Source organism: Pinus tabuliformis, chromosome 6 (assembly GCF_031772625.1).
Source record: "Pinus tabuliformis cultivar Carrire ecotype Pingquan chromosome 6, CPIR1, whole genome shotgun sequence".
NCBI classification, from domain to species: domain Eukaryota; kingdom Viridiplantae; phylum Streptophyta; class Pinopsida; order Pinales; family Pinaceae; genus Pinus; species Pinus tabuliformis.
Window position 1 is genome coordinate 905,750,955 of NC_142292.1, and position 21,451 is coordinate 905,772,405.

Below are 21,451 nucleotides of genomic sequence, written 5' to 3' on the forward strand. Positions count from 1 at the left end.
GCAGCAGTTTTCCAGATAATGCCACTGTCAGTGTGCCTGAGGAGTTTTTAAAAATAGGTCGGGATGCAGTGTCATATGTAGAGTCGCTTATAGAATCCATCATGGGAGGATTGGAAGGGCTTATCAATATTCTGGATTCTGAAAGTGGGTTTTGGTTCCTTAGAATCCAAGCTCCTACCAGAGCAAGCAGCTATTCGCATGAATCATGCAGCCAAAGTTGCCATGCCTTCTACCAAGTCAATGAAGAGCAGTTCAGATTTGCCTTTGCCAGGAAAGGAGAGTGAACCTGCAAATAGAGATACCATTAAAATGTTGGAGGCTGCAGTGCAAAGGTTGACAAGTCTCTGCTCAGTGTTGAATGAAATGGAACCAATATGTATTCTGAACCATGTCTTTGTTCTAAGAGAGTACCTGAGGGATTGTGTACTAAACAACTTCAAGAAAAGGTTGATTACAATTTTAAAAATTGATAGGGACCTTCAGCGGCCTTCTGTCTTGGAGTCATTGGTTCACCGTCATATGAATATAGTTCATCTGGTTGAATAGCATGTAAGTATGGATTTAACTCAGGGTATGCGGGAAGGTGTTGTTGTGTGAGGCATTTTCTGGACCCATACATGGTTTGCGTACTTTTGAGAAACCTGTACAGAACACAGGCACAACGATTTCAATTATCTGTGATTGGTACCTGGAGAATGTTGTTAAAGATGTAAATGGTGCTGGTATTTTATTTACACCTATAGATAAGTGCTTCAAGAGTGCAAGACCAGTTGGGGGGTACTTTGCTGAGACGGTAACAGGCCTTTCCAAACTCAAGGCTTTTGTTCGGTTGTTTGGTCCATATGGTGTTGATAAACTTGATGGTATCATTCGAGAGCATCTGACTGCTCTTTTGAGCTGCATCAATACTACATTGCGTTCCAACAAGGAATATCTTGAGGCCCTCTCTGCACGTATGCATAATTGGAGGGAAAGGGATTATTATTTGAAACAGGTTCATGAGTTAGAGCCTCTGATTAACTTTTCAATTCAGGTAGGACAGGCATTGTGCTTTAGTTCTCCGTTAGCTGAAGCTACTGGACAAGTCCTTGATGCAAATACTCCTCTGCTATTCTCACTGTTGTTAGACTTCACAAAACACTTACCAGCTTCTCTGCCGGAGAGAGAAGATATTCGGAATCTGATGCATTGCTCAGCTGTCCAGTGTGCTTTACGACTCTTTGTATTGACTGCCAAAGACATGAAATATATGTAACTCAGTACCGGGTCATGTTTGTTATGAACTGTAAAGTTGTCGAAAACCAGATATTACGCAGGTCTGCAAAAAGCATGAGGCATAAAAAAGATTGTAAGAAACGAAGCAATCAATACAACAGAAATTGTAACAGCTTGCCTGAAGATGCAAATAAAAAATTAGGAGATGAAGTTTTCAAGCCAGTTTGTTGTTCTGTTTGTGAGACAGAGGTTGCAGATACATTTGCTGATCTTTTACAACGGGCATGGCTTTCTCATGTAGAGGAAGTGAATGTTTGTGAAGTGCTACCTCCTCCCTCGTGTTTAAATGAAGCATCTGTACTAATATGTTCAATTTTGAAGTATGCCAATGAACCAGAATTAGTGACAACACATAAGATTGAAACACTTTTACAAGTTTGGGCAGATTTGATAGCTGAATGGAGTGCATGGGAAGAAGATGAGGATCTAGCTGTATTTGAAGCAATTCATGAAGCTATTATTTTGAATGAAAGGCGCGAGCTAAAAAATTTCGTAATGGCAGCTGTTCCACCACCGCCAGCCCCACCTGTTGCACCACGTTCTATTGTTGAAGGCATTGCCACATTCATAAGCTCAGCAATAGAATTGGCATATTCTGCTGCAACATGGCGTGCATGTTTTCTTGCTCATTCTCTTCTTCATGTTCCAAAATTTTCATTTGAAAGTGAAGGCACAAGAACTGCACTAGTAATCCGTTTTGCACAGGCATCACATTCACGTTTCAATCAACTGAAGAGTAGGTCTGTTCCACTTGGGAAACCACTTCTCCTCGTTATTGCAGCATGCTATTTATGCTCCCCGAGTTCAGTGCAGAAGGTTTTATTAGAACAAAAGGATGGAATGGATCCTGGCAATGGATTTTTAAAATGGGCTGAATCATTGGCATATTTAGCCGACAATTCTTCTGAGCCGGGGTTGACGCTGGAATCAGAGATTAAGCTAGTTGTGATGACATTGGTGAAAGTGTTGGAACATCTTCTAGCATTGCCCTGTAATGATATGATGTTGGAGGTGGCACATATATGTTTTCAGTCTCTGTTAGACGCAACAAGTCGATTGAAAGAAGTTCAGAAAGCGAAGGTGAAAAGTAAAGGACCAAACACCACGAAGACATCGACCACAACAGAAAAAAAGGAACTGATTTCCTATTAATGACTTCAGTTAATAATTCAAAAGGATCGGCGCTCCGGTTTATTAGCCATCAGAGGATTTCAAGGGGAACGATCTTCTGTTTTAGGAAAAAGAAATGATGTTATCTCTTTTTTGTAACCGCAGGTGAAACAGCGCCCCTGTTTTGGGGGTCGATCTGTTGTGTTTTTTTTAGAATAGTTTATTTAATGTATAAAGATAATCATTTGAAAAAGTTAGCAAGTGAAGGAAGAGAGAAGAGGGGAGGTTCTGAGCGCTGGTGGAGGAGAGAGAATTGAGCTCCATTGTACAGTCTTTGACAGAGTTTTTTAATGAAATACACAGCTCTGACCCCTGAGATTCCTGTGGTATGACAATTTAGCATAAGTTTTCCTTTTGTTTCATATGCAACATGTTATGTTTTCATTTCACTTCATGATCATTTCTAATTGAACAAATGAAGTATTAAGGTATAATTCATAATTTATATGCTCTGCCTTTAAGTTTGTTCATATTTAATGTTTTCCTCTGTTTGACAAGGATTCATCCTCTATGCCCTTGTCAACTCCTCAGCAGTCTTGCCATTCCATTTAATCTCAATTTGATGTTAAATTTCTTGCCTACCTTGCCTCAGGAGATAATCTGTGTTCTTGATTATATTTCTCTGTTCAAGCTGTTTCTTTGCCCCATGCAACCCAGAAAACCACATTATCCATTAAAACCCCTTTTTCTATCAATTTACTAACCTAAAATCAGTTTCTTTTAAAATCGTCTCAGCCCCTTTTGAAAATTTTTTGCTGAGATAGACTGGAAAGAGCCCTCTCCTACCCCGTAGGGCTAGCTACGAGGCTAAGTGGTTTAATGTTACCTTGAGTTTCGCCTTCTTCAACCTGAGGAAAATTCGAGCACTAACATATTGGTGACCATACTGGGGAGAACATTCGACTTGTTGATTGTCTTGTCCCAGTACATGAAATCAAATTGCAGATCTGATGTTGATGGTGGACAACAGTCAGACATATATGCATGTTGAACCATTCACCTGGCGACTCCAACTCGATCCAGACAGTTCAGTGCTCGCTAATCCATTCATGCAATGGTAGGGTATGTGGCAAACCCTGCACTTTGTGAAGCTCTAAACGAAGTTAGAGAATGGTTAGTGGATATTGAAATTAATGAAGAATTTTTCAGTCCCTTCTTTCAATGTTTGAAATCTCCGAAGTTTCATCTTGAAACTAAAACTGGTACATGTGAGTTACTTGTTGAAAGAATCGAAAAGGAGATTCAATGTTTAGATGAGCAGATCCAGTCATATGATTTCCAAGACCCTAAAAAGTTATTGGAAATCCTTCCTCCTTCGCAACAAGAAATCATAGACTTGCCTACAGATGTTTACATTGACAATGTGCAGCTGGAAGTATGTATTGCAGAGTTGGGGCAGCCAACAGAGTCTGGCTTCCGCGATCCAATGGCAACATACATGGACATGTTTTTCAGTTTGATTGATAGATCAGGCTGTCTTGTACGTGACCAGGCTCATTATGTGCATGAAGGGCTGCCAACAATTACATCTGTGTCCTCGTGGAAGCATTCTCAAGCGGCATCATTCTCAGGTTTACTTGAATGGTTAATCTGGCATTTTAGTATTACCTGATCTATTGTTTGTACAGCAGATTAGGGTAGATTTTGTAAATAAATAAGCAGCCAAAAGGCAGCATCTTGTTCCAGTTTCATTACAGTTTAGTTTGCAGTTTGCCGAATTAGTCTTTCAATCAATTCAGTCAATTTCCAGTTAATAAAGTTGAGTCTTCAGTTGTGTTGATTTGTTGAAATAATGGACTCCATTACCCAATGGGTGGAGGCACTGTCTGCTCTCCCAAAGTTCTGCGGTTCTTGGCACCTCCAAAAAGCGGCAGCTGCCATCCCAAGTGGAGCCGATGTTAGACTCCGTCTTGTATGTCAATGTGAGATTGATTCTTCTTCAAAACCCTGTTTTGAAGAAGAAATCATTAAATGTGTTTTTGTTTTTTTAGAATATATAATTTGTCAAAATGTTCCAAAGCTCTATAGTTCTTCAAATGGCAGCAATTTTCCAGATAATGCCACGGTCAGTGTGCCTGAGGAGTTTTTAAAAATAGGCCGGGATGCAGTGTCATATGTAGAGTCGCTTATAGAATCCATCATGGGAGGATTGGAAGGGCTTATCAATATTCTGGATTCTGAAAGTGGGTTTTGGTTCCTTAGAATCCAAGCTCCTACCAGAGCAAGCAGCTATTTGCATGAATCATGCAGCCAAAGTTGCCATGCCTTCCACCAAGTCAATGAAGAGCAGTTCAGATTAGCCTTTGCCAGGAAAGGAGAGTGAACCTGCAAATAGAGATACCATTAAAATGTTGGAGGCTGCAGTGCAAAGGTTGACAAGTCTCTGCTCAGTGTTGAATGAAATGGAACCAATATGTATTCTGAACCATGTCTTTGTTCTAAGAGAGTACCTGAGGGATTGTGTACTAAACAACTTCAAGAAAAGGTTGATTACAATTTTAAAAATTGATAGGGACCTTCAGCGGCCTTCTGTTCTGGAGTCATTGGTTCACCGTCATATGAATATAGTTCATCTGGTTGAACAGCATGTAAGTATGGATTTAACTCAGGGTATGCGGGAAGGTGTTGTTGTGTGAGGCATTTTCTGGACCCATACATGGTTTCCGTACTTTTGAGAAACCTGTACAGAACACAGGCACAACGATTTCAATTATCTGTGATTGGTACTTGGAGAATGTTGTTAAAGATGTAACTGGTGCTGGTATTTTATTTACACCTATAGATAAGTGCTTCAAGAGTGCAAGACCAGTTGGGGGGTACTTTGCTGAGGCGGTAACAGGCCTTTCCGAACTCAAGGCTTTTGTTCGGTTGTTTGGTCCATATGGTGTTGATAAACTTGATGGTATCATTCGAGAGCATCTGACTGCTCTTTTGAGCTGCATCGATACTACATTGTGTTCCAACAAGGAATATCTTGAGGCCCTCTCTGCACGTATGCATAATTGGAGGGAAAGGGATTATTATTTGAAACGGGTTCATGAGTTAGAGCCTCTGATTAACTTTTCAATTCAGGTAGAACAGGCATTGTGCTTTAGTTCTCTGTTAGCTGAAGCTACTGGACAAGTCCTCGATGCAAATACTCCTCTGCTATTCTCACTATTGTTAGACTTCACAAAACACTTACCAGCTTCTCTGCCGGAGAGAGAAGATATTCGGAATCTGATGCATTGCTCAGCTATCCAGTGTGCTTTACGACTCTTTGTATTGACTGCCAAAGACATGAAATATATGTAACTCAGTATCGGGTCATGTTTGTTATGAACTGTAAAGTTGTCGAAAACCAGAGATTACGCAGGCCTGCAGAAAGCATGAGGCAGAAAAAAGATTGTAAGAAACGAAGCAATCAATACAACAGAAATTGTAACAGCTTGCCTGAAGATGCAAATAAAAAATTATGAGATGAAGTTTTCAAGCCAGTTTGTTGTTCTGTTTGTGAGACAGAGGTTGCAGATACATTTGCTGATCTCTTACAACGGGCATGGTTTTCTCATGTAGAGGAAGTGAATGTTTGTGAAGTTCCACCTCCTCCCTCGTGTTTAAATGAAGCATCTGTACTAATATGTTCAATTTTGAAGTATGCCAATGAACCAGAATTAGTGACAACACATAAGATTGAAACACTTTTACAAGTTTGGGCAGATTTGATAGCTGAATGGAGTGCATGCGAAGAAGATGAGGATCTAGCTGTATTTGAAGCAATTCATGAAGCTATTATTTTGAATGAAAGGCGCGAGCTAAAAAATTTCGTAATGGCAGCTGTTCCACCACCGCCAGCCCCACCTGTTGCACCACGTTCTGTTGTTGAAGGCATTGCCACATTCATAAGCTCAGCAATAGAATTGGCATATTCTGCTGCAACATGGCGTGCATGTTTTCTTGCTCATTCTCTTCTTCATGTTCCAAAATTTTCATTTGAAAGTGAAGGCACAAGGACTGTACTAGTAATCCGTTTTGCACAGGCATCACATTCACGTTTCAATCAATTGAAGAGTAGGTCTGTTCCACTTGGGAAACCACTTCTCCTCGTTATTGCAGCATGCTATTTATGCTCCCAGAGTTCAGTGCAGAAGGTTTTGTTAGAACAAAAGGATGGAATGGATCCTGGCAATGGATTTTTTTTAAAATGGGCTGAATCATTGGCATATTTAGCCGACAATTCTTCTGAGCCAGGGTAGACGCTGGAATCAGAGATTAAGCTAGTTGTGATGACATTGGTGAAAGTGTTGGAACATCTTCTAGCATTGCCATGTAATGATATGATGTTGGAGGTGGCACATACATGTTTTCGGTCTCTGTTAGATGCAACAAGTCGATTGAAAGAAGTTCAGAAAGCGAAGGTGAAAAGTAAAGGACCAAACACCACGAAGACATCGACCACAACAGAAAAAAAGGAACCGATTTCCTATTAATGACTTCAGTTAATAAGTCAAAAGGATCGGCGCTCCGGTTTATTAGCCATCAAAGGATTTCAAGGGGAACGATCTTCTGTTTTAGGAAAAAGAAATGATTTTATCTCTTTTTTGTAACCGCAGGTGAAATAGCGCCCCTATTTTGGGGGTCGATCTGTTGTGTTTTTTTTAGAATAGTTTATTTAATGTATAAAGATAATCATTTGAAAAAGTTAGCAAGTGAAGGAAGAGAGAAGAGGGGAGGTTTTGAGCGCTGGTGGAGGAGAGAGAATTGAGCTCCATTGTACAGTCTTTGACAGAGTTTTTTAATGAAATACACAGCTCTGAACCCTGAGATTCCTGTGGTATGACAATTTAGCATAAGTTTTCCTTCTGTTTCATATGTAACCTGTTATGTTTTCATTTCACTTCATGATCATTTCTAATTGAATAGATGAAGTGCTAAGGTAGAATTCATAATTTATATGCTCTGCCTTTAAGTTTGTTCATATTTAATGTTTTCCTCTGTTTGACAAGGATTCATCCTCTATGCCCTTGTCAGCTCCTCAGCAGTCTTGCCATTCCATTTAATCTCAATTTGATGTTAAATTTCTTGCCTACCTTTCCTCAGGAGATAATCTGTGTTCTTCATTATATTTCTCTGTTCAAGCTGTTTCTTTGCCCCATGCAGCCCAGAAAACCCCATTATCCATTAAAACCCCTTTTTCTATCAATTTACTAGCCTAAAATCAGTTTCTTTTAAAATCATCTCAACCCCTTTTGAAATTTTTTTGCTGAGATAGACTGGAGAGAGCCCTCTCCTGCCCCGTAGGGCTAGCTACGAGGCTAAGTGGTTTGATGTTACCTTGAGTTTCGCCTTCTTCAGCCTGAGGCAAATTTGAGCGCTAACATATTGGCGACCATATTGGGGAGAACATTCGACTTGTTGATTGTCTTGTCCTAGTACATGAAATCAAATTGCAGATCTGATGTTGATGGTGGACAACAGTCAGACATATATGCAGGTTGAACCATTCACCTGGCGACTCCAACTCGATCCAGACAGTTCAGTGCTCACTGATCCATTCATGCAATGGTAGGGTATGTGGCAAACCCTGCACTTTGTGAAGCTCTAAACGAAGTTAGAGAATGGTTAGTGGATATTGAAATTAATGAAGAATTTTTCAGTGCCTTCTTTCAATGTTTGAAATCTCCGAAGTTTCATCTTGAAACTAAAACTGGTACCTGTGAGTTACTTGTTGAAAGAATCGAAAAGGAGATTCAATGTTTAGATGAGCAGATCCAGTCATATGATTTCCAAGACCCTAAAAAGTTCTTGGAAATCCTTCCTCCTTCGCAACAAGAAATCATAGACTTGCCTACAGATGTTTACATTGACAATGTGCAGCTGGAAGTATGTATTGCAGAGTTGGGGCAACCAACAGAGTATGGCTTCCGCGATCCAATGGCAACATACATGGACATGTTTTTCAGTTTGATTGATAGATCAGGCTGTCTTGTACGTGACCAGGCTCATTATGTGCATGAAGGGCTGCCAACAATTACATCTGTGTCCTCGTGGAAGCATTCTCAAGCGGCATCATTCTCAGGTTTACTTGAATGGTTAATTTGGCATTTTAGTATTACCTGATCTATTGTTTGTACAGCAGATTAGGGTAGATTTTGTAAATAAATAAGCAACCAAAAGGCAGCATCTTGTTCCAGTTTCATTACAGTTTAGTTTGCAGTTTGCCGAATTAGTCTTTCAATCAATTCAGTCAGTTTCCAGTTAATAAAGTTGAGTCTTCAGTTGTGTTGATTTGTTGAAATAATGGACTCCATTGCCCAATGGGTGGAGGCACTGTCTGCTCTCCCAAAGTTCTGCGGTTCTTGGCACCTCCAAAAAGCGGCAGCTGCCATCCCAAGTGGAGCCGATGTTAGACTCCGTCTTGTATGTCAATGTGAGATTGATTCTTCTTCAAAACCCTGTTTTGAAGAAGAAATCATTAAATGTGTTTTTGTTTTTTTAGAATATATAATTTGTCAAAATGTTCCAAAGCTCTACAGTTCTTCAAATGGCAGCAGTTTTCCAGATAATGCCACTGTCAGTGTGCCTGAGGAGTTTTTAAAAATAGGCCGGGATGCAGTGTCATATGTAGAGTCGCTTATAGAATCCATCATGGGAGGATTGGAAGGGCTTATCAATATTCTGGATTCTGAAAGTGGGTTTTGGTTCCTTAGAATCCAAGCTCCTACCAGAGCAAGCAGCTATTCGCATGAATCATGCAGCCAAAGTTGCCATGCCTTCTACCAAGTCAATGAAGAGCAGTTCAGATTTGCCTTTGCCAGGAAAGGAGAGTGAACCTGCAAATAGAGATACCATTAAAATGTTGGAGGCTGCAGTGCAAAGGTTGACAAGTCTCTGCTCAGTGTTGAATGAAATGGAACCAATATGTATTCTGAACCATGTCTTTGTTCTAAGAGAGTACCTGAGGGATTGTGTACTAAACAACTTCAAGAAAAGGTTGATTACAATTTTAAAAATTGATAGGGACCTTCAGCGGCCTTCTGTTCTGGAGTCATTGGTTCACCGTCATATGAATATAGTTCATCTGGTTGAACAGCATGTAAGTATGGATTTAACTCAGGATATGCGGGAAGGTGTTGTTGTGTGAGGCATTTTCTAGACCCATACATGGTTTGCATACTTTTGAGAAACCTGTACAGAACACAGGCACAGCGATTTCAATTATCTGTGATTGGTACCTGGAGAATGTTGTTAAAGATGTAAATGGTGCTGGTATTTTATTTACACCTATAGATAAGTGCTTCAAGAGTGCAAGACCAGTTGGGGGGTACTTTGCTGAGGCGGTAACAGGCCTTTCCGAACTCAAGGCTTTTGTTCGGTTGTTTGGTCCATATGGTGTTGATAAACTTGATGGTATCATTCGAGAGCATCTGACTGCTCTTTTGAGCTGCATCGATACTACATTGCGTTCCAACAAGGAATATCTTGAGGCCCTCTCTGCACGTATGCATAATTGGAGGGAAAGGGATTATTATTTGAAACAGGTTCATGAGTTAGAGCCTCTGATTAACTTTTCAATTCAGGTAGGACAGGCATTGTGCTTTAGTTCTCTGTTAGCTGAAGCTACTGGACAAGTCCTTGATGCAAATACTCCTCTGCTATTCTCACTATTGTCAGACTTCACAAAACACTTACCAGCTTCTCTGCCGGAGAGAGAAGATATTAGGAATCTGATGCATTGCTCAGTTGTCCAGTGTGCTTTACGACTCTTTGTATTGACTGCCAAAGACATGAAATATATGTAACTCAGTACCAGGTCATGTTTGTTATGAACTGTAAAGTTGTCGAAAACCAGAGATTACGCAGGCCTGCAGAAAGCATGAGGCAAAAAAAAGATTGTAAGAAACGAAGCAATCAATACAACAGAAATTGTAACAGCTTGCCTGAAGATGCAAATAAAAAATTAGGAGATGAAGTTTTCAAGCCAGTTTGTTGTTCTGTTTGTGAGACAGAGGTTGCAGATACATTTGCTGATCTTTTACAACAGGCATGGCTTTCTCATGTAGAGGAAGTGAATGTTTGTGAAGTGCTACCTCCTCCCTCATGTTTAAATGAAGCATCTGTACTAATATGTTCAATTTTGAAGTATGCCAATGAACCAGAATTAGTGACAACACATAAGATTGAAACACTTTTACAAGTTTGGGCAGATTTGATAGCTGAATGGAGTGCATGGGAAGAAGATGAGGATCTAGCTGTATTTGAAGCAATTGATGCAGCTATTATTTTGAATGAAAGGCGCGAGCTAAAAAATTTCGTAATGGCAGCTGTTCCACCACCGCCAGCCCCACCTGTTGCACCACGTTCTGTTGTTGAAGGCATTGCCACATTCATAAGCTCAGCAATAGAATTGGCATATTCTGCTGCAACATGGCGTGCATGTTTTCTTGCTCATTCTCTTCTTCATGTTCCAAAATTTTCATTTGAAAGTGAAGGCACAAGAACTGTACTAGTAATCCGTTTTGCACAGGCATCACATTCATGTTTCAATCAACTGAAGAGTAGGTCTGTTCCACTTGGGAAACCACTTCTCCTCGTTATTGCAGCATGCTATTTATGCTCCCAGAGTTCAGTGCAGAAGGTTTTGTTAGAACAAAAAGATGGAATGGATCCTGGCAATGGATTTTTAAAATGGGCTGAATCATTGGCATATTTAGCCGACAATTCTTCTGAGCCAGGGTTGACGCTGGAATCAGAGATTAAGCTAGTTGTGATGACATTGGTGAAAGTGTTGGAACATCTTCTAGCATTGCCATGTAATGATATGATGTTGGAGGTGGCACATACATGTTTTCGGTCTCTGTTAGATGCAACAAGTCGATTGAAAGAAGTTTAGAAAGCGAAGGTGAAAAGTAAAGGACCAAACACCACGAAGACATCGACCACAACAGAAAAAAAGGAACTGATTTCCTATTAATGACTTCAGTTAATAAGTCAAAAGGATCGGCGCTCCGGTTTATTAGCCATCAGAGGATTTCAAGGGAACGATATTCTGTTTTAGGAAAAAGAAATGATTTTATCTCTTTTTTGTAACCGCAGGTGAAACAGCGCCCCTGTTTTGGGGGTCGATCTGTTGTGTTTTTTTTAGAATAGTTTATTTAATGTATAAAGATAATCATTTGAAAAAGTTAGCAAGTGAAGGAAGAGAGAAGAGGGGAGGTTCTGAGCGCTGGTGGAGGAGAGAGAATTGAGCTCCATTGTACAGTCTTTGACAGTTTTTTAATTAAATACACAGCTCTGAACCCTGAGATTCCTGTGGTATGACAATTTAGCATAAGTTTTCCTTTTGTTTCATATGTAACCTGTTATGTTTTCATTTCACTTCATGATCATTTCTAATTGAACAAATGAAGTGTTAAGGTAGAATTCATAATTTATATGCTCTGCCTTTAAGTTTGTTCATATTTAATGTTTTCCTCTGTTTGACAAGGATTCATCCTCTATGCCCTTGTCAGCTCCTCAGCAGTCTTGCCATTCCATTTAATCTCAATTTGATGTTAAATTTCTTGCCTACCTTGCCTCAGGAGATAATCTGTGTTCTTGATTATATTTCTCTGTTCAAGCTGTTTCTTTGCCCCATGCAGCCCAGAAAACCCCATTATCCATTAAAACCCCTTTTTCTATCAATTTACTAGCCTAGAATCAGTTTCTTTTAAAATCATCTCAGCCCCTTTTGAAAATTTTTTGCTGAGATAGACTGGAGAGAGCCCTCTCCTGCCCCGTAGGGCTAGCTACGAGGCTAAGTGGTTTGATGTTACCTTGAGTTTCGCCTTCTTCAGCCTGAGGCAAATTCGAGCACTAACAGACTCAACCAATTAAGCTAACCCTTGGGACTATTATGCACGACATGATTTTTATTTTGTATCCCAGAGGAAGCCAACAACTCGCTTGACATGTAGCTACTAGTAAACCTCTAGTGGTCTATCACCTATCCTCCTCTCTGTAAACCATGTGACAACTAGGGGGGTTTCAACCTTGGATTTCTCAATTTTCTTAAGATTCACATTACTTCGATCACCAATTGAGCTACCCACCTATGACATTTTGCACGACATGTTAAATAAAAAATAATTACATATTTTTTATATGTTTTATATAAAGTTAATATTAAAATACTTTATGTAAGGTGAACATTAAAAATTTTCATTTATATTAATATGTTTTTTATAATTATTAACAAATTTATTTAATATTAAGTATCCTATCAGTGGAGTTCTGCTAAAACCCTACCGTACGACTGTCGGTGCAATTTTTGCTATATCTCCCATGGTGGCTAGCCGAGAGGGGATGCATTCCCCTCCACATAACGAAGTAGAAACCCTTCAGTCTATGGGATCCAATCTAAGGAAGAAGTCCAAGTCAAAGGAGGGTCATTCTCGTTTTGTCAGAAAGGCAGATAATTTACCCTCAGTCACTCTCCCATTATGGTTTCGTAGAACAACATTGACCTATTCAGATCGAGCTTTGTTTGGAAAATTTATTGAAATGTGGACATCTCCCAGATCCATGGATCTGTGGATCAATAGACTTGGAGACCCATGAGGAAAGGTAATATCATATTGTGTGCATGTGGTATTGACTTCTTTGCCTTTCTTTTTTAATTAAGAGAAGACAAAGATGTTATTTTTAGAAATGGTTCACACTTCTTTGGAGCTAGAGGTATGTATTTGAACTCTTGGTCCCTCAATTTCAATCCTGATGAAAATATACCCATTGTCATGCTAGTCTAGATAAAACTCCGAAGATTGTCTCTCTCTAGTTGGAGTGATGATTGTTTGAAGGTGATAGGAAATGGAGTAGGAAGATATATATAGATCATGCAAAACCAAAGGGTAGCTAGTTTGCATGTACTCAAATTTGCGTTGAAGTTTATTTGGAGGAAGGAATTCCTTTGGAGATTATTTTAACTCAATGAGAGTGGAGCCATTACCAAATCCTAGACTATGAGAAACTACCCTTTAAGTGTGGAGTTTTTCATGAATATGGGCACTTCGGCGGGAATTGAAAGAAAGCCTAGCCTGAAAGGGAATAAGGAGTGCCTCCTCCGCAACAAGAACAATGGTAAATACAAAAGAAGGGGGAAAACAAAGAAAAATCAAGCCCTAACAAAAACCCTTCAATGCCCAAAATGAATGAATCTTCTACTTTCGTAGACCCATTTGAAACCCTTAAAAATATGGAAGAAATAAAGAATATAGTGGCAAAAGATAACCCTGTTATCGAGGAAAGGAATGAAGAAAAGGAAGATAGAGAGATCTGTGATCCATATCCCAAGAAAATTGATGCTCCATCAGATTTGGAACAACATACAAATCAAAGCAATGATATCCCACCAATAGATGTGGAAAATAGGGAGAATGTAACTTAGAATATCCCATCATCACAAAAAAGACCAGAGGTAGGATCTAATAAAATAATGACCATAAATGCTAGAAATAAAATAGCCATTAGTGGGGATTCGAATAACCATCAAACATGGACCTCGCCAAGGGGAAAAGGATGGCCTTTCAATACTAAAGAAAGAGAAGCGGAGTTGTAACATAACATAAAGTTAGGAACTCATGCCCAAATCACGAATATTCTTAAAATGATAAAAAATCAGGAATAGTGAAGTACCAAAGCTGGAGGTGGTAAGTGAAACCCCCCAAAAAAATAAATGAAGTTACTCTCATGGAATGCAAGGGGATTGGGACACCCTGTAAAATCCCAAGCTATTAAGGATATGATAAGAAGTGAAAATTCACAAGCTTTATTGTTGCAAGAGGAAATTAGAAGAAAATGAGTTTTTGAACCTTTTGAGAAGATCCTGGAGAGATTGATCAAGAATTGTGCAAATTTCAATTGAAGCATCAAGTGGTCTCAACACCTTTCGGTCTGATACTCACTTTACCATGAAAACCAATATAAAATCCAAATTTTGGACCGCGCTCATTCTTGAAAAAAAGGATTCTAAAGAAAATATCCCTGTGGTAAGTATATAGGCACTAATGAACTAGGGAGAAAAGTTTGAATTCTAGGACACCCTAATCAACTTAAGGGAATCTCAATGGAATGTTGATAATATAGTCGACAGAGATTTTAATATAATCTTATACTCAATTTAAAAGAGTTGTGGAATCTTTGTCTGAGATCCATTTTGGGAAAGAATGGAGCATTTCGTAGGAGAATGGGATCTAATAGATATAATCCCTAAAAAAGGTAAATTCACCTTGTCGAATCATAGAAGTGGTGAAGGGTATATTGCAGTGAGACTGGATCAGTTTCTACTTCACAGTAATTGGCTTCTAAGAGGAATTGAATGCAGATCAACTATATTAGCGCATGGGTAATATGATCATCGACTAAACTCTTTAGAGATTGACCCATACAAAGGCATTGGACCAATCCCATTTTGCTTCAATCCTGACTAGCTTTAGAAAGAGGGGGTACCAAATCTCATTCTGCATGCAATTCCTGAAGCCAACTAGCAATTATTTCTAAAAATCAAGGAGGGTTCATGGAAAACTACAAAATTTTAGATAATATTATTTTGGTCTAGGAAGCTACTTACTCCAACAATGACCAAGGAGAGCCAAGATTTGTCATAAAGTTGGACATGGACAATGCCTTTGATTTGGTAAGACACTCCTTTCTTTACCCTATTATGGAAACTTTTTGTTTTAGTAATGATTTCATAAGCTATATAAAATGGTGCATCGATTCACCAATTATTGCTCCTCTTGTCAATGGATGGCCCTCTTCTTCTTTTTTCAGCCTCTAGAGGTCTAAGGCAAAGTTGCCCCCCTTTCTCTATGTCTATACGTTTTGGTGACATAAATTCTAAGTAGAAACTTCGAAGCAACAAGAATAGAAGGTAGGCTTCTAGGCATCAGTATAGCCTAGAATACAAAGGAAGTAAGTCACTTCTGATTCACTGATGACACTCTTCTTTTAGGAGGAGCTTAAAAAATAATAGTCATTTGATTTAAATGAGTGTTGGATTCTTATATTGATCTTTTTGGGGGTCTAGTAAATAAAATGAAGAGCTAAATTTATGGATGGAATTGTCTAAACTCGATTTTAACGGAAATTTCCAATGCTCTTGAATTCTCCATTGACACTGGATGGATATCCTTTATGTATTTGGGGATTCCCATCTCGTTGGGAGCAATGAGTATGGAAGACTAGTGCATGGTGCTCCAAAAAATTAAAAAGAAGATATATCCATGGGGAGAAAAATGGCTTAATCCAGCGAGAAGAATTGTCCTCGTAAAGTCAATGTTGTTAGCATTCTCGATCTATCTATGCTTTGGGTTGTTGGATCCTAAGGGAATTCTTAATCAAATAAGTGTACAAATATGGAAGTTTCTCTGGCAGCGTGGGAATAATAATGACAAGAAGTTTCATTTAGTAAACTAGAATGTAGTAAGGCTTCCAAAAGATCACAGAGGTCTGGGAATAAAATACCCTCTCTACATGAATCTTGCATTATGAGCGAAGATTGTTTGGCACCTAATTTTAGATTCAAAGAAACGGTGGAAACAAACCCTTTTGCATAAATATTGTCATTGATCATGCTTTATACAAGTGGAATCAATGGAATGGTCTAGATCAAAATTAAAGATATGGAGTTTATGTAAAGAGGAAACTCCTATATTATGGCTCACTTAAGTTGGTACCTGAGAAACAACGATCATATCAACATCTAGAAAGATATATTCAACATGAAAGAACCTCTAGCGAATGAGAAGACATTAAGGAATTGGCAGATTGGATGATGAACAAGGGCTATACAAAATTAAAAGATATATGTATACAAGATGATAAAGGGGTTTGGAAAGGTTGACTGAGGCAATAACTACCTTTAAACTTCCATTCACAATGGGAGGTTCTCATACACATTATTGCAGGAAAGGCACCATTCTCGATCACATCATGTGATCAAAGTTCATGTTAGATACATCTACAACACAAATATGCTATCAAAGCGGGATATGAATTTCTAATTAAAAAGCTCTGTAATCTTGAAACTAACAAAGTCTAGATAAAACTTTGACAAAGGGATGGAATCCCCAAGGTAATTTTTTTTTTTGGGCCCTAGTTCATCACAAAATCCCAACTGCTGAGAATCTTAAGAGATGAATTATCCTCGGCCCATCCCAGTGTGTATTTTGCAGGGAGGAAGAAGAGAGTATACAACATGTCTCTCAAAAATGCTCCTTTTCTCCTGCTGTATGAAAAGCAACCTTGGAAAATCTTACAACTCTTGATCCAATTCCAAATGACTAGATTGAAATGTTTGAGAAATGGAGGCATAAATATCCTTGGCCACGAAAATCATCATACCTACCAGTTGGTTGTTGGGAAGCATTTCCTAGATATATATTTTTTGGATGATTTGAATTGCTAGGAATTGAGAAATCTTCCAAGAAGAATTGCCTGATACCCTTCAGGTGGCCTAGAGAGATATAAACTTGTTATTCGAAGCTATCACAGTTTGAGGATACAAAAAAATGAAATAACTCCCTTAACTCATCAAAAAATGAATGGATAAAAATAGGAAAACATCCTGATCATGCTAGCACTATCAATATTAGGCCAGTTGATCTCAAGAAATTTTGCGTCAAAATGGAACTCTCTAAATTCAAATCTTCGAAAAAGAACCAAAATCAGTTTTCTCTCTTCTTTATTGGAGCTTCAAGAGGAAATATGTGGGTTGTAGGAGTGGGAGGGGCAATTTCTCACCTCGATGAACAAATAGAGATCCAATATGCCCTGGGCCTAGAGGTCACGTCCAATAAACAAGTGGAATATATAGCTTTGTGGAAAGGATTAGAATTGGCCATCAAAAGAAAAAATTTCAAAATCTTAATATTTGGGGACTCCTTCATCGTAATTCGACAAGTTAGAAAAGCTCAGGAAAAATTAAATCCATATCTCCTCGTAGTTCTTCATGTATTGAGGCAAATGAACACCAATGTAGATCAAATCGAAAAAAGGGGCATCCCTATCCCAAGGGGCCCAAGAAATAAATGATCTAATTTTAAGCATCCCTCATATATCATGATATTCCAAAACAAATTATTGAACAATAGGCACATTAAGGTTGAATCATATCTCATTATAACAATGATGGTCCCCCTGGCGATGGGTGTAGGTTTCATATGACATAATAGGTGGATGATTGTTAGATCATTCAAAGTAGTCATGGAACGATGGTTGATATTAAATGTGTAGTCTGGATTCGAAAGAGGAAGGCCTCAAGGAGTTCACACATTCTCCATATGTCATACACAAAATTCCTTCATTCATTGCAGGTAGCATGTGAACCTTGATTTGAAAGATTTAAAGGCTCTCCCTCAGAAGATCAATGATCTGGAGAAACTAAAACATTTAATTTCTGATCAAATGATTCCATTGTTGTTCCCTCAATGTATCTACAAGTTGGTAGCCCAAGGAATGTTCAGTACTCGAAGCTTGCAAGTGGAATGTTTGGAATTTAGTGACTTAAGTGGGTGCATTTAGGGTCGAGTTATATTTATACGGGAATACGGTGATCCTCTTCGACCTCATCATTTCTCATTGTGTCAATCTCCATTATTAAGAGCTTTTTTGCTTTGCATTCATTGTGAAACTATGACGGGCCCTTCATATGGATATTTCTAAGGAATCATCTTGTGACAAAGAGTCGGTTAGGTTAAACACTCTCCTGGAGAAGTTATTTGAATCAATTGAAAGTGTTATGTAGGCTTAGTTAAATTGGGGTGACACATAGGAGAAGGAGAGGTCGACGTTTCAATTGTTGATGGCCACCAAACTGGAACTCCTCCAGAGGAAGATGGAAAAATTGCAATCATAATTGTGCACTGATATGACCATAATGAGTCTAGCGTTGGCAGAAGTTGACAATACGGTCAGTGTGGGAACAAATTCAATGGAGTTTGTAGCTAGAGCTAGTGAGGATCAACATTAGAAAAATCATCATACCGAATGAAGTGTTAGGAGTGCATTAGGACCCGGTCTTTGTAGTTATGGACCTGTAAATATCAACTCTTTCTAGGGTTTTTTGTGAGGTTTACAGTAGGTTATATCACATAAATTTGGGTAAATTTTGTTCTAGGACCATAAGCTTCTTTTTGTGGGCAGTAGTATGTAGTAGTACTCAGAGGGAAGATGCAAAATTTAAGTGTTATGACTTGATCTCCAACTTTATTTTCTAATACAAATTATAATCATGTCTTTGAAAAAACATTTAATATTACATATCAATTTCATGGTAAATATTAAATAAATATCCTTTTTAATGAAATGCATGAGAATTTTTTACTTTCACTTTCTTTACATATAAATACAAAGTTGAAAAAATATTTTATTATACACATTGAAGTATTTTATTTCTACTATATTTTCAAAAAAAAATAATAAGATATATATATATAATGTTAAAATTAACATATTTTTAAAACAAAAAAGAGTAGAGATTAAATTAAAATATGCGTCGAGTCACAACAAATACACTGGAGATACAAAGCAATACATCTTTTTTCATAGAATCCTCCAAGGAGGCATTATCTGATGGAAACATACTATAATAGCAAAATGACATTCATATATCCTACAAAAGTATTATAATAGAAAGACACATTTACAATATGAGTTGATTAAAAAAGGAAAAATAAAGCCTCCTCTAGTGTCTTGTTAAGTTCTAAATGCCAATTTCCTTTGGGATGGCTTGAAGTACTGGAAATAACCTGGTTTACTTTGGGAAATAAGTTGTATAGGATACTGGAGGTAGCCTCGCCTACCGCCATCTCTTTGATCACTGCAAAGCAATGCAGTAAGATCATTTCCCATACTAGGAAAGTTGTTTTCCTTATGATTCTCCCTTAGGGAAAGAAGAAGTTTGTAGTCACGGCTTCCAGACAGGGCTCCTATGCACAGCATCAACATATGGACAAGGTTGTGGAGGAGTATAGGGACATTTTCGCCTCACCTAAATGGGTACCTCTGTAATATCAAGTTAAGAACTCCATTGATCTGACCCCGGGTGCGCCACTACACAATGGACTCATCTATCGACGCTCTATTCTGGAGAATGATGAGATAAATAGGTATATTTAGGAGTTGTAGCAGAAAGGACACATCAAGCCAAGCTCATCACCCTATGGGAGCTTGATTGTATTGGTATAGAAGAAGGATGGGACCTGGAGACTCTGTATTGACTATCGGGCCCTGAACAAGATCACTGTCCATAATAGGTACCCAATCCCACAAATTGATGACCTTATGGACCAGCTCAAGGGGGGGAATATTTTAGCAAGATTGACTTGAAGTTCGGTTATCACCAAGTGTCTATTGAACCCTCTGATGTGTGGAAGACTGCCTTCAAATCCAAGGAGGACCTTTTCAAATGGTTGGTAATGCCATTCAGGTTGACGAATTCCTCCAAAACCTTCATGAGATTGATGGACGACAACTTGTGACCCTTCACCAATGCATTCATGGTGGTGTATTTACATGACATCTTGATCTTCAGCCAAAGTTGCGAAGAGCACCTCTACCATATCAGACAGGTCCTTCAAACCCTGCAATAACACAAATTGTGTTCCAATTTGGAGAAATGCACTTTTGGCATGACCTAGGTTCAATATCTAGGGTAAATCATTGATGAGCAGGATGTGCATGTGGATCCATCCAAGATACAAGTCATTCTGGATTGGCTAGCCCCAACCACTCTAACAGAGCCCTGCAGCTTTTTGGGTCTTGCCAATTTCTACCACATGTTCGTGTTGAGGTTCTCTCATGTCACTTGGCCTTTAAGTCAAGTCACCAAGGGTAGAGCGAAAGAAAAGTTTTTTTTGTCTGAAACCCAATAGAAGACATTTTCTAAGTTGAAGCATTGCCTCTGCTCTGCACTAGTGCTCACATTACCAGACCTATAGCAACCATTTGAGATTGAGACCGACGTCTATGACTATGCTAATTGTGCAGTTCCTACTCAATAGGGGCATCTAATGGCTTATCATAGTGAGACACTTTCAGACACAGTTCAAAAGTATCCCACTTACGACAAAGAAATGTATTCTATTGTGTAGGCCTTCCATCAATGGAAGCATTACATTCTAGGGAAGGAAACGATCATCCACACAAACCAACGACCCCTACAGTTCATACAGACACAAGGGAAGTTGCATAACGAACGCCATCAGAAATGGTCCACCTACCTGCAACAATTCCATTTGAACATTAAGTACAAGAAGTCCAACTCCAATAATGTTGCAAATTGCCTCCATCGACCACCAGTCATGGCGCTGATCACTGTGCTCGACCCTTATGGGCATGAGACTTCGGAGTGGCTACATATTTACCATAGCGATCCAGAATTTGGCAGCACATACCAAACACTCCTGGAAGGGAAGCAAGTTCCAAATTTTCACCTTCGGGATGCACTGTTATTCCACCCGGGACACATCTATGTTCCTTCAAGCGAGCGTGCCAAGATTATTTGGGAGGCGCACTACAGTCGGGTCGCTGGACATTTCAAAATAGAGAAAACAGTGGCGGTATTGCAGAAGTAATTTTATTGGCTGCAACTTCGTTAGGATGTTGGGAAGTACATTAGATCCTGCACCGCTTGCACCATTACCAAACCAACCATCAAGAAGCAAGGCCTATATACTCCTCTATCTACTCTTAGTCGACCTTGGGAATCTATCTTCATGGATTACATGTTGGGTCTTCCTTCTACTAAGCACAACAATGACTGTGTTTTCGTGGTCATCAACAAATTCTCTAAGATGGCCATCATGGTGGCCTACAAGAAGAGTATCACAGTAGAGGCCACTACTAAGATCTTCTTTGAGCGACTTTGTGTACATTTTGGGATCCCACAATCCATTGTCTCAGATTGGGACAATAGATGCCTGAGTGCATTTTGGTCAAGTATCTAGTTGATGTTGGATACAAAACTTACTAAGTCCATGGCTTTCCC

The 21,451-nt window shown here is 38.9% G+C and overlaps 1 pseudogene; it reads left to right on the forward strand.

Moving 5' to 3' along the window:
• The first annotated feature begins 9,169 nt into the window (after positions 1-9,169).
• LOC149261869 (protein NAP1 pseudogene) lies at positions 9,170-10,226 on the forward strand (annotated as a pseudogene).
• Positions 10,227-21,451: the final 11,225 nt, after the last annotated feature.